Source organism: Triticum dicoccoides, chromosome 5B, assembly GCF_002162155.2.
Source record: "Triticum dicoccoides isolate Atlit2015 ecotype Zavitan chromosome 5B, WEW_v2.0, whole genome shotgun sequence".
Lineage (NCBI taxonomy): Eukaryota > Viridiplantae > Streptophyta > Magnoliopsida > Poales > Poaceae > Triticum > Triticum dicoccoides.
In genome coordinates this window covers 222,896,430-222,908,715 of record NC_041389.1, presented here as the reverse complement: position 1 = coordinate 222,908,715, position 12,286 = coordinate 222,896,430, and the positions used below count along the sequence as shown (strand labels likewise).

Sequence of the window (12,286 nt, the reverse complement as noted above, 5' to 3'; positions counted from 1 at the left end):
TGCTACCACACCCATCCTACGGTGGCCTCCCCTCGCCGGATCGGCCCACCTTGGCTCCCTTGCCAATGAATCAGATGTGCGCGAGGTGAATCGCCTCTCCCGCAGCTTCTCCTACCTCGACGAGAAGGCCGACGGTGCTGTGCCGACCGCCCCAACGCCTTCCCCCCACCAACCACCAGATCCCGGCCGGCGAACAGAGCTCCCACCACAGCACCCCATCATGCCACCGTGCACATCCACTAGCCCATGCAGTTCGGATGGGGGTGCTCACCCCGTCCCACCTAGGCCGGCAGACCCCGTCGCCGGATCCACCCAAGCCGGCACACCCCATCGACCTCCCCCTAGCCGTCATGCGCAGCAGCTCCTCCACCTCTCTTGAGTTGTCGGGCGTCGCCCGAGTGCAGCTCAGTTGCTGTCCCAATGCAGCTCGGCTGCCACTGTTCAGTCTCGGGCATGGACGTGCAGCTCGACAACCATGGACATGCAGCTCGTACTTGTCGTCAACGCCTACATCACTTCCCCTCAATTTTTGAAGCCAAGGGACGTGCGAGCTCCATGGACAGAGCGGTAGTTGCCCCTCTTCTCCAACTCCAATGACTCCTCTGGGTCCTCTCCATCGTGCCCGTCACATAGCAGTGCACTCCGGTGAGCCCAATTTCTCCCCTCTTCTGCAAATGCAGTGCAATGTTTGTTTTCTCTTGAGGTTTAGTGCATTGATTTGTGAGTGGCGTAGGAGGGCTGCAGGAGATGGTGGCTACACCGGATGCCAGACACTACAATGGATGCGGTGCGGTCCACATGGTCCTTGGCCGCTGGACATAAATGCATACGTGTTCATCGCCGGCGTGCAGTTCCCAAGCGACGCATATGTAGTTTACTCGAAAAACAAAAAAATGCAGAAGAAAAGATAACAAAGAAGTTCATTTTGTTCTTTCTTTTGAGTTGGCATTCATTTCCCAAGCGAACGCTAAGATTCCAGTGCAATGCCCTTGTGTGATTCCATTGCAGTGCACTTTCATGATTTTTTATTCCAAATGATCACATCTCATTGTGTGCGCTTATCATGTTTTTAAGAAAATGTTTTGTGCTCTATCAGTAGCCCGCAGCTCACGACATGGGGATTTGCAGTTCTCCACCATATTGCATGCGGTTTACATCGCGCCAGACAGTTGAATATGACAAAAAAATGTCATGCCGTTTACTTCTATTCTTGTCGCGATTCACTTTCCTCCCAATGTGCACTGCATAGTCTTATGGACTACTATGTGTTTCGACAGCAGCTAATTGCATCAGAACCTAAAGTGCGCTTGGTCGTCAGATGGTGTTCAATTTTCAATAGTGTTGTGGTTCACTTTCCTCGTCTCTGCGGTTCACTCTCATTCATAGAAAAAATGTTGAAAAAAAGATAACACAAAATCACTCATCTGAAAAAATTTACATATGACAAAAGAAATCATGAAGTTCACTTGGCTATCTACTACAGTGCGGTTTTCTGTCTGATGCAGTACATACAATGATTTTGGGGTCTCGAAAACAGAGTGTCCGCATTTTGGTAATTTTAAAACTGCTCTTAAACCATAAGAAATTAGAAAGAGTGTTCTACATGCAAAAGTTGCGTCTCTTTGATATATTTCCAATGGTGTATAATTTGAATCATTTCGACCAGCGGTTTGTAAAAATTTCGTGAAAAACGGCCGCTGCCTCTCGTCGTCAGCCGCACGATTTTCAAAATTAACTAAAAACCATAAGGAATCTCAAAAACATTTCAACATATGAAAGTTGCGCCTCGTTCATAGCTTTCTAACGGCATATCACATGCCTCAATTCAAGAAACGGTTCAAAAACTGGAGCGAAAATAGTATGCAAATTGTAAAAAATTAAAAAAAAAACAGAATTCTGCGATTTACTAAATTTAAAACTGCTCTTAAACCGTAATGAATTACAGAAAATAGTAGATATGAAAAAGATGCGCATCGACGATATCTTTCCAACGGTGTATCATTTGCTTCATTCCAACGAGCGGTTTAGAAAAAAAACGCGAAAAACACTCCCTCCCACTCATCGTGTGCCGTGCCATTTTCAAATCTGCTCTTAAACCGTGAGGAATCTCGAGAAGTGTTCAACATGGCGAAGTTGTGCCTAATTCATAGTTTACACGCCTCGTTCCAACAAACGGTTAAAAATTAGAGCAAATAAGGTGCCAAAAAAACACCGCGTGCAGTTTTTTAGTCACGAAGTTCAGTAGTCACAAAGTTCACTAGGTGTCACATGAACCTCAGTCTGTGTGGGGACTTTGCAGTTTTTGAGGCAAATGCCACATCAAAGTTGTGCATTAGGTATTCAAAACATCACAAACACACAACCTCTTCGTATATATGTTTTGTCATACGTGCAAGTGCGATGGTTGTTGTCCTATATATGGTACTCATTCACGCGGTTATCGTCGATGTTTCCAGCTGTCGGCCCGCTTGGTCCATCACTTTCACCGACAGCGAGAGATGTTAACTAATTTGACTTAGGAGGGGATTAATTTTTTGTTTGTCTCATGATATAGATGATGTGAGATTACATAAATATAATAGCGCATGTGTACACATGAATCCATCCCACTGGATCGAGGGGGGGGGGGGTCGAGCACACGATACGTCATGAACGACCTCTTGCTTTGTGTGGGGACCTCTGTGATTTTCACATGCACCACATCAATGTTGTGCATTGGGTCGGGTATTCAACACATATGCATGCATCACACACCTCCATAAATATGTTCGGGACACACGCATGCAATGATTATCTTTGGACACACTCTCACTCGCTTAGTTATGGGCGGCAAGACTATATATTCGTGGGCCCGTGTGGACGTCCATCATTTCGACCAGTGACAAGAAAGTTTACCAGGGTCGATTCTTCTTCTTTGCTTCGAGTTACCGTATAGTAGGTCAATCATTCCAAGCCTAATTAAGTTTGAGCGCATGCTACGCATCGTGAACCCTCACTCAGTGTGGGGATTTTACGGTTCCAAAGCATGGTGCCACATCAAATTTGCGCATTGGGTATTCAAACACCACACACACCACTTCCATATACATACTTGGGCCACATGCATTGAGTGGGTTTATCTTCATACAGTACTCCCTCGCAAGGTTATCGGCGACAAGCTAGCCCATTTTGCGGGGCCGTGTGGACGTCCATCACTTTGACCAACAACAAGCGGGAGAGGTTGTACGACCAAGTTGGATTCTGCTTGGTCCGTGTACAATACGTCTTGGTGAGATGCCCTCCCCCCGACGTGTGGGTGTGTGTGTGTGGGGGGGGGGGCTACTTTGCACTACCTGCAATCTCCGTGGGGTCGGGGAAGTCCGGTTAATTTGCAAGGCACATGTGCCACATCAAAGTTGTGAATGGTAGTTAAATATCACACCACGCCCTTTTCACACATATAGTAGGGCCACCTGCATGTGGTTTGTATGTGGTCTCACCCATCTTGTGCCACAAGCACATATTTGTGGGTCGGCACACGGTCCACCTTTGTTGGGAAGCAAAAGGGTAAGTTTGACCATATATATATGATGGACTCCTATATGTTCTATGTTACGGCAGGGTGAGATTTCAAACCTAGCTATTTGGGGGCATGCATTCGTAGCTAGGATTCCCTTACCACCGACATGAAGTGGGGTTCGTAGGGGGTGGCTGACTAGCAATACTGTGCTTTTGTGCGATAGGTGCCACATCAAAGTTGTGCATTGGGTATTCGAACATCAAACCACCCTTTTCATACATATATTTGGTCCACATGCAAGTGTGTTTGTGTTCTGACCCTCTCACACGTTATTCTTTTTGCCAAATTTATAAACAACACACGAGTTGGATATAGAAACCGTCTACAATTGGGTACGCAACAGACATGGTTCGGTCAGACTACCCGTGTGCCACGGCCGTGCCGTGCAGTCACTCACATCAGCACAGCAGATTGGGCTCCACGGGGCTTGCCTCCCGGTCTCGAAAATATCTACTGCCTCATAATCACGAAAATATCTACCGCCTGGAAGGTTTTAATGTTTGATAGCACACGGTTAGTATGTGCGGACCATGTGCGATGTCTGTTACTCCCGCTCTGCTTCTCTCCCTTGATGCAAATTTCCAGTAGCCCCGACATTTTACTCCCTCCTCTGCATCCCTTGCAATCTCAAAAATATCTGCTCGCCCTTGCTTCAAATTTTCAGTAGCCCCGCCTTGTTACTCCCGCCTCTCGCAATCTCAAAAATATCTACTCGCCCTTGATTCAAATTTTTAGTCGCCCCGACATTTTACTCCCGCCTCTGCATCCCTCGCAATCTCAAAAATATCTGCTCGCCCTTGATCCAAATTTTCAGTAGCCTGGCATTTTACTCCTGCCTAGTAAAATTTACAGTTGGCGCGGTATTTTCTCAAACACCACCTTGCCCCCCCTCCACACACACCACACACTCCCCAAAACCTTCGCTCACACAGACACACACCACCCCTCCCTTGCTCGAAACCATTGGTAGGTCACCGCCATCGCCGCCGCTGCCGCGGGCCTCCATCCTCAACCTCTGCCTGTGTGCCAGGGAGCTCGAGGAGCTAATGGCCAAAAAGAGGTTTATCGCGGCCTCTTCGCCCGACGCCGGCGAGGTGGCCGTCGAGGTGCCCCGTCGTCCTTCGCAGGCTCTTTATTGATCCGCCGTCGCCGGTCACCTGACCAGCCGCCGCTGCACCCCTACGCTAGTTCGAGGACTTCCCCGTCCTCCATCGGGCCCGGCCGCCGACAAGCTCCTACCTCGGGGTCCGACAGCGGTGGTGGGGGACGTGGGTCGCCGAGATTTTGGATTAGGAGACCCACACCCGCCGGTGGCTCGGTAGCTTCCACACGGCCGAGCTCGCGGCCATGGAGTACGACCACTGGCAGGTCCACTACCACGGTGGCGCGGCTAGGCTCAATTTCCCCTTCGGCACATGTCCACTCAACCTCGTTCCGTCGGAGCCAGGGAGGACCGCGCGGCGTTTGAGCGCCTCGAGGCCGAGGCCGCCAACGAGGCCTACATGCAAGAGCTCCGCCGGCAGCACCCGAAGCTCGTGGAGGTGAAGCGGGTGGTCTTTGCCAATGCGGATGGCGGTGTGGTTATCATGCTCTCCTCCGATAACGAGGTCGAAGGCAACAAGGACAGCGACGTAGAGGGCATCGAGGTGGGCGGTGAGGACGAGGCGATCGACATCGACGAGTGGAGGAATGTCTTCCCCAACGACCCCGACGACGACACCGGCCCGGACTCGGCTCGCGGCACACCATACTAGACAAGGAAGGATTGGCTCGACCTCCACTTTGACCGAAAGTAGTTTAGCTTAGTTTAAATTTATGTTTTATGTTCGGTTATGCAAAACTATCTATGTTTATGTTTGAATGCATGCTACTTTCGGTTGAACATGCTTTGAACTCGATCAAATTGATGCTTACAATGTTAAGTTTAGGGGATCAACTAGAAACGGCCAAAAATTCCTGGAGTATATATATATATATATATATATATATATATATATATATATATATATATATATATATATATCCACTAAGGGTTTTAGTCCGTTAACTTTTAAAGGATCAGCTAGAGATGGCCTTATGCCTTATTCATTTTAGTTCTTCACAACGTGATGCTCTATATGTGCAACTATTTTCCGTGCAGTTCAATTTCATCAATAACAGTTTCAACAATACCACTATGAATTACGATATTTGGTTGATGTTAAGGATGTTGCAGTTAAGATGCCTTTTCGTTTTTTAACAATAACTAGTGTACTTTAGACCTGCACAATACCAGCTTGAATGACTATTTGCTTGTTTTTAAATGTTATGCCTGATGAAGTTAACACACCTTTCCACTTCTTGTTTTGCTTAACTAGCGTGCTTAAACCTGCACACTGAATCTATCATTTGTAGATTATGTTGTCTACCATGGATATATTTGGTTGATGTTTAGCCTGTTGTGCTTAACATGCCTTTATATGTACTCATACAGGACAATATTGAGAGCAATGCTATTTTCCATCGAGGTTAGTTTCATCGCATTGCTTATATGTACTCACTGTTCAGGATATCGGTAGCTGGTACCATATAGCCTGAGGGCTGATAAGGGATTAATTGTCGAATTGGACATTTCACTGAATATATCTGTAACCCATTTATCAGTAGGTTAACTAGGGCCATATTTAATATATCTAACGCTACATAGCAACATGCATTGTTCTGAATGACTAAATATGCAATCCCAGGCTACATAGCAACAAGGAAGAGTGTTACCTTAATGTTCTAATGATGTCTAGATATACGTGTAATAAATCTTATATAATGGGATGGAGGGAGTGTTGTACTAGATCATTTTGCAATTGTTGTTTAGCTTCTAATATTAACTTGGTGCTTTTAGGTACATATGTCATTGCCAAAGATCCACACTTCGACCCTTTCTGCGTATGGGGCAATGAGATATTCATGAACCAGCATCAAGTGAGGAAACTGATAAAGATTGTTAATAAAATGGGTCAAAATTTCCATCAAACTATTTGTTTACACTTTATGCAAGACAACAATGAATAGCAGGATGGTAAGTAAGAACTCTGTAGCCTTCTTTTTACTGCCCGTAAGTTGTGTTAGACGACAATGTCTGAATCTTTTTTCCCTTGCAGTGGATCCTAAAGCAAATTACTCAAGATTACCTCTCAAACTACATGATTGGCGGCCGACCATCACAAGGGGTTGGACTAGAGTCGTGCGTGCCTTTTGCATCCATGAGAGCACACTAGGGCCATTCCTGTTCACCTTGTTCAGCAACCAGAATGTCTGTCGCCTCTTTCTTTACCATGTGTAATAATACAAGTATATAATCCTGGTTCATCATTCTTTATTTTGTGCTTATGTAATTCTCGAACATATGTACATATGAATCAAATAATGCATTGGTTGTTTAAACCCAATGGATATGAATAAAGCTATACCCTACTTTCAAGTTCAAACCAGGTACAATTTTAAATAGCAGCAATTAAATTATGGTGAGATTACAGTCCGCGGGTCATTATATCGCACACGGTCTACAAAACATAGCATGTGTGATATACATCATAATCCGACATGGTTCACGGAGAGAAAATGTGCGTAACAATGCACACAGTTGCCCTTTGCAAAGCATGTGTGATGTCAGACACTATCACAAACGGTGCGGGAAAACTAAATGTGTGCGATTGTCTACCTATCGTACACGGTTTACAATCATGAACTGTTTGTGATGTGCCAGGCATCGTAAACGTAGAGCCAGATTGGTATGTGCCTGGAAAACTCCCGTGCCTGGAATGTGCCTAGTTTTAGGTAAAACCACAGAACTCCATGTGCGATGGCAATGCGAGCACAAACGAGTAGCAAGGATGAAGCGTTTGGGATATTCAAGATATTAGAAACGGTTTTATAGGGACAATTTTATGCATCAAGGCTCCCTATCCCCGACGGTTTCTAGGTCATGTGGGAAGGACCCCCTATCACAGTCATTCCCTAGGCGACGGTTTAGAACGCCGTTGCTGAAAGGGGTTAAAAACCGTTTGTATAGCACCTCGCTGTCAAGTGATTAGAGGTGGCACATGGAACGACAGAGTAATACCACATATAGGTAGATATAGTGGACTCATCTGGAATGACTTTAGTTCCAGGATTTGGATGCACAAGTAGTATTACCGCTTAGTACAGACGAAGGCTAGCAGATAGATTGAGAGGCGACCAACTAGAGAGCGACATCGGTCATAATCATGCATTGTGAATGATTAACATTGAATATAGCATGAGTAGGATATAAACACCATGAACATAAATATCGTGGAGGCTATGTTGGTTTTGATTCAACTACATGCACGAACATGTGCCAAGTCAAGCCACTTGAAACATTCAGAGGGAGATACCATAGTATCATACTACATCATAACCATTTTAATGCATGTTGATACCCAAGATAAATCATTATCCACTGCTAGCTGCTTAAGAAAGGCATGAGCAATTATAATCTCTAATTGTCATCATAAATATGTTTACTCATAATTTGCTGAATCATGGATACCGAGTTAAACATATTTACAAAAACAAAAGCAAGTTGAGTTCATACCCTCTTTTCCTTGCCACGACCACTTCATCAAATTATCATCATTATTGCCTTTCACTTGCATGACTGAATGATATGAAAATAATAATAGTGCAAGAGTGTCGTGGACTAAGCTGGAATCTGCAAACATTTTATTCAAAGGAGAAGACGAGGTAATATTGGCTTTCTTAGATCAACAATAATGCATATGAGAGCCACTCAACATTTTCATCGTGGTCTTCTCCTTACAACGACTCAACAAAAGAAAAGAATTTCAGAGAAACACACTGAAATATTTTTGGAGTTTTTATTTTTTCTTGAAGAAAGCAAATTAACGAAGGAAAAAGAAAAGGCGAGAAAAACTATTTACACGGGAAAGCTCCCAACAAGCAAAAGAAGAAATGAGACATCTTTTTTGGGTTCTCTTTTAATACTACAACTAATTAAACTAGAAAGGAAAACCGAAAAGAAGCAAGAAATATTTTTGGATTTTCTCAAAGTTTTTCAAACATACAAGAGGAAGCGAAAGTAACATGGATATACAATGAGAGCGGATGAACACCGACAATGGGAATGAAATGTGTGAACATGAATGCAATGTCGGTGAGAAATACGTACTCCCCCAAGCCTAGGATTTTTCCTAGCTTGATAATCACCACCCGTAGTAGCCATTATGGTACAATATGTAAGTGCTGAGGCAACGACACTTGAGCGTCCCAAGCCTGGGCCTCGTTCTCTGCCTCAGCAAACACATTCCGGTAAGCAATGATGTCCGATGGCTTGACGGTGTATCCATTCCTAGCATGTGAGTCAAACAAAGCAGGTGCAGGCAACATAATAATATCATGAGTATCCTCACTAAACACTAAGTTATAACGAATGTGGTGAGGAGGCTCAGGGGCATCATTAAAATGGTGATCTATCATAGCCTGGTGATCTAGATAAATCCTAGGGAACAAATAATCTGGGGGTGTATATGAACATGGAAATGTCTCGCTAAGCGAGTAGCACAAATGCCACCGTGAATCTTACCCTTAGTCCTGTTAGTGTGGAGGCGGCGGGCAATGATAGCTCCAAGGCCGTAAGTGTTGTCACTGAAAAGTGCTCGACATAAAATGGTGAGGTCAGGGGCACTGAGCGCACCACCTTGCTCCCTAGTAGTCAAACATTTCCCTATGAATAAAGCAAAGTAATGCACAACAGGAAATTGCAAACTAGTAGCTCGGGCTTTTGACACGCCCCTTTCCTATCCCATAGTTAAGTGCGGAGGAAACCCTCAAACTCCTCCGATCTAGGCTCTCTTAATTCCCCATCAGAGGAAATCAAACATATCTCACAAATTTCAGCAATTGGTATCTCATGATGTTCAGCATATAAATCAAATCGCACCATGGGGGGTTCGAGCCTATTCAAGAAATGGAAGTTTTGCACAAAGGAATTTGTAAGGTTGTGGTAGTGGTCACACTCATATGCGACGAAGTCGGTAAACCCAACATTTGTAACAAGTTGCGTGAACTCTTGGTAGAATCCGGCTTCATTCATGAAGGCATTGTGCAGCCATTCCCACGGCCGGACCTCCGTTCTACGCGGAATGCTGAGGTCACTGTCTGAGGAGTCCCCAATGACTCCCTTGGCACTCTGTTTTGAGGAACTTCGCCGAAAGAAGTTCATGTTTCCTATGAACAAATTTCTAAAAATTTTGGGCCACAAAATGATGTCAATAAAACTTCACAAGATTGATAGCAACTACTCATATGAATGTCTAGAGGCTATATCAAGCATTCAAACTACTTGGAACTCAAAGAATTCAACATGCAAGCTCATTTTCAGTAGCACCAAGAGCAGCTAATTATGCAAAATATAATCCACTAAAGATGGAGGAGTCACATACCAAGGAGCAACCCCCCAAAATAGTTTCGGAAATGGAGCTCCGAGCAAAGAGATCGAAAATCTCAGATTTGGGAGCAAGAACACGAGGGAGAGAGCAAACAGGAATTTTTCTGGAGGCAGGAGATGGGGTGGGCTGAAGGGATAAGTGAGTGGATACTTGTGGGGCTCACATGCCACCTTGGCGCGGCCTAGTGCCTGTGGGCACCAGGGGCATCCCTCAGGGTTGTGTTCAGTGCCAAAAATTCTTATATATTCCAGAAAAATTCATGTTAAAATTTTACATCATTCTGAGCACTTTTATATTTGGGCCATTTTTTTATTGCATGGATAATTTAATGATAATCATGGCATTTTATTATATTTAACTAATAATAACAGAGAACAAATAGTAGATACAGAAAGTCATGCTTACTAAATTCATCGCCCTCATGCCCCTCAAAAAGAATCCATTAGTAAGGTTGACAAGTCTTATTAACAAACCATTTCCGAGTAACATGAAACTCAAGAATCCTCGTATAAAGCTAGGTTACCTCAAAGGGGATATGCATCTCCCCAATAATAAGAGTTTCATATTTCTTTTTACAGTAGGAAGAGGGAGTTGAAAAGTTCCAATAGTAATTGTCGAAACTTTTTCAATACAATTAATACCATTCACTTGAAATTGTTTCTTCAGAAAGTGCACCGTATGCTCATTACCATTAATATGAAAAGTGAACTTGCTTTTGTTGGAATCAATAACAGCCCCTGCAGTATCCAAAAAGGGTCTACCAAGGATAATCGACATGTTGTCATCCTCGGGCATATCAAGTATAACAAAGTCTGTTAAGATAGTAACATTTGCAACTACAACAGGCACATCATCACAAATACCGATAGGTATGGCAGTTGATTTGCTAGCCATTTGCAATGATATTTCAGTAGGTGTGAGTTTATTCAAATCAAATCTTCTATATAAAGAGAAATGCATAACACTAACACCGGCTCCCAAATCACACAAAGCAGTTTTGACATAATTTTTTTAATGGAGCATGGTATAGTAGGTATTCCTGGATCTCCTAGTTTCTTAGGTACTCGATTCTTAACAGAATATTTTGCAAGCATGGTGGAAATTTCAACTTCAGGTGTCTTTCTTTTATTAGTGACAATATCTTTCATATACTTGGCATATGGGGCCATCTTCAAAATATCAGTCAAACGAGTACGCAAAAAGAATGGCCTAAGCATGTCAGCAAAGCATTCAAATTCTTCCTCATCCTTATTCTTAGGTGGCCTAGTAGGAAAAGGCATGGGTGTCATTGTCAAAACCGGCGGATCTCAGGTAGGGGGTCCCGAGCTGTGGATCTTGGATCAATGGGGAACAAGGGACGAAGGACACAATGTTTACCCAGGTTCAGGCCCTCTCTGAGAGGTAAAACCCTACGTCCTGCTTGATTATATTGAAGTGTATAGGATGATTACAGAGTCGATCTACCACGAGATTAGATGAACTAAACCCTAGGCGAGTAAGATGATTGCTATTGTTCTAGCCTTCACGGACTAAGCCCTCTGGTTTATATAGACACCAGGGGTACTAGGGTTACACATAGTCGGTTACAACAAGGGAATAAACATGCCGAATCTTCTGTCTTGACTTGGAGGACACACCAAGGCATCCAAGATCTCCTGCCCGGATATGAAGCTGCCTCGTAGTCCGGTCTTCTTGCAATTGTAGTGTGGCCCACCTGTCCGGCCCATGAGAGATGAGGCAGCGGCCCGAGGACCCCCTGGTCCAGGTCTCCCTCAGTAGCCCTTGAACTAGCCTCCAACACCGGGGTTCGTAATTGCCGGCCACCCTGTGCGCCTCAAAGTCTTCGTCTTGCGAGGCGAGTTCTTCACCCCTTCCATGTTTGGTTGTTTCAATAGTTAGGACGCCGATGACCTCCTAATCTGCCAAGTTATTGTAGGACCCTCAGTAATAATATTCATCCAAGGTTAAACAGAACCCTCGACTTCCGTGCGCTCGTCAGGAGGCGAACAGTCTAGTGCTCTTTTACAGAAACGCCCCTCCGGGACTAGAAAGTGTACCTATTTAACAGGTCAGGAGCACGACGGGTGGTTAATCCATCCCAAAGCAAGAAGCCAAGACCAAACCAAAGAAAACTTGGGTCAAATGGCCAGCGCACCACGTTCATCCTCACGCCCTCATGGCCCTTGCTACTTCTTGAGCTTGCATTGATTTTTCCCTTTAAGAGGAAAGGGTGATGCAGCAAAGTATAGATAAGTATTTC

The 12,286-nt window shown here is 44.4% G+C and overlaps 1 long non-coding RNA gene across 1 annotated transcript; it reads left to right on the top strand.

The window, feature by feature from the left end:
- The first annotated feature begins 7 nt into the window (after positions 1–7).
- LOC119305351 lies at positions 8–1,090 on the top strand. Its single transcript, XR_005148635.1, has 2 exons — positions 8–645; positions 734–1,090. It is a non-coding gene; the product is annotated as an uncharacterized LOC119305351 (long non-coding RNA).
- The last annotated feature ends 11,196 nt before the right edge of the window (positions 1,091–12,286 follow it).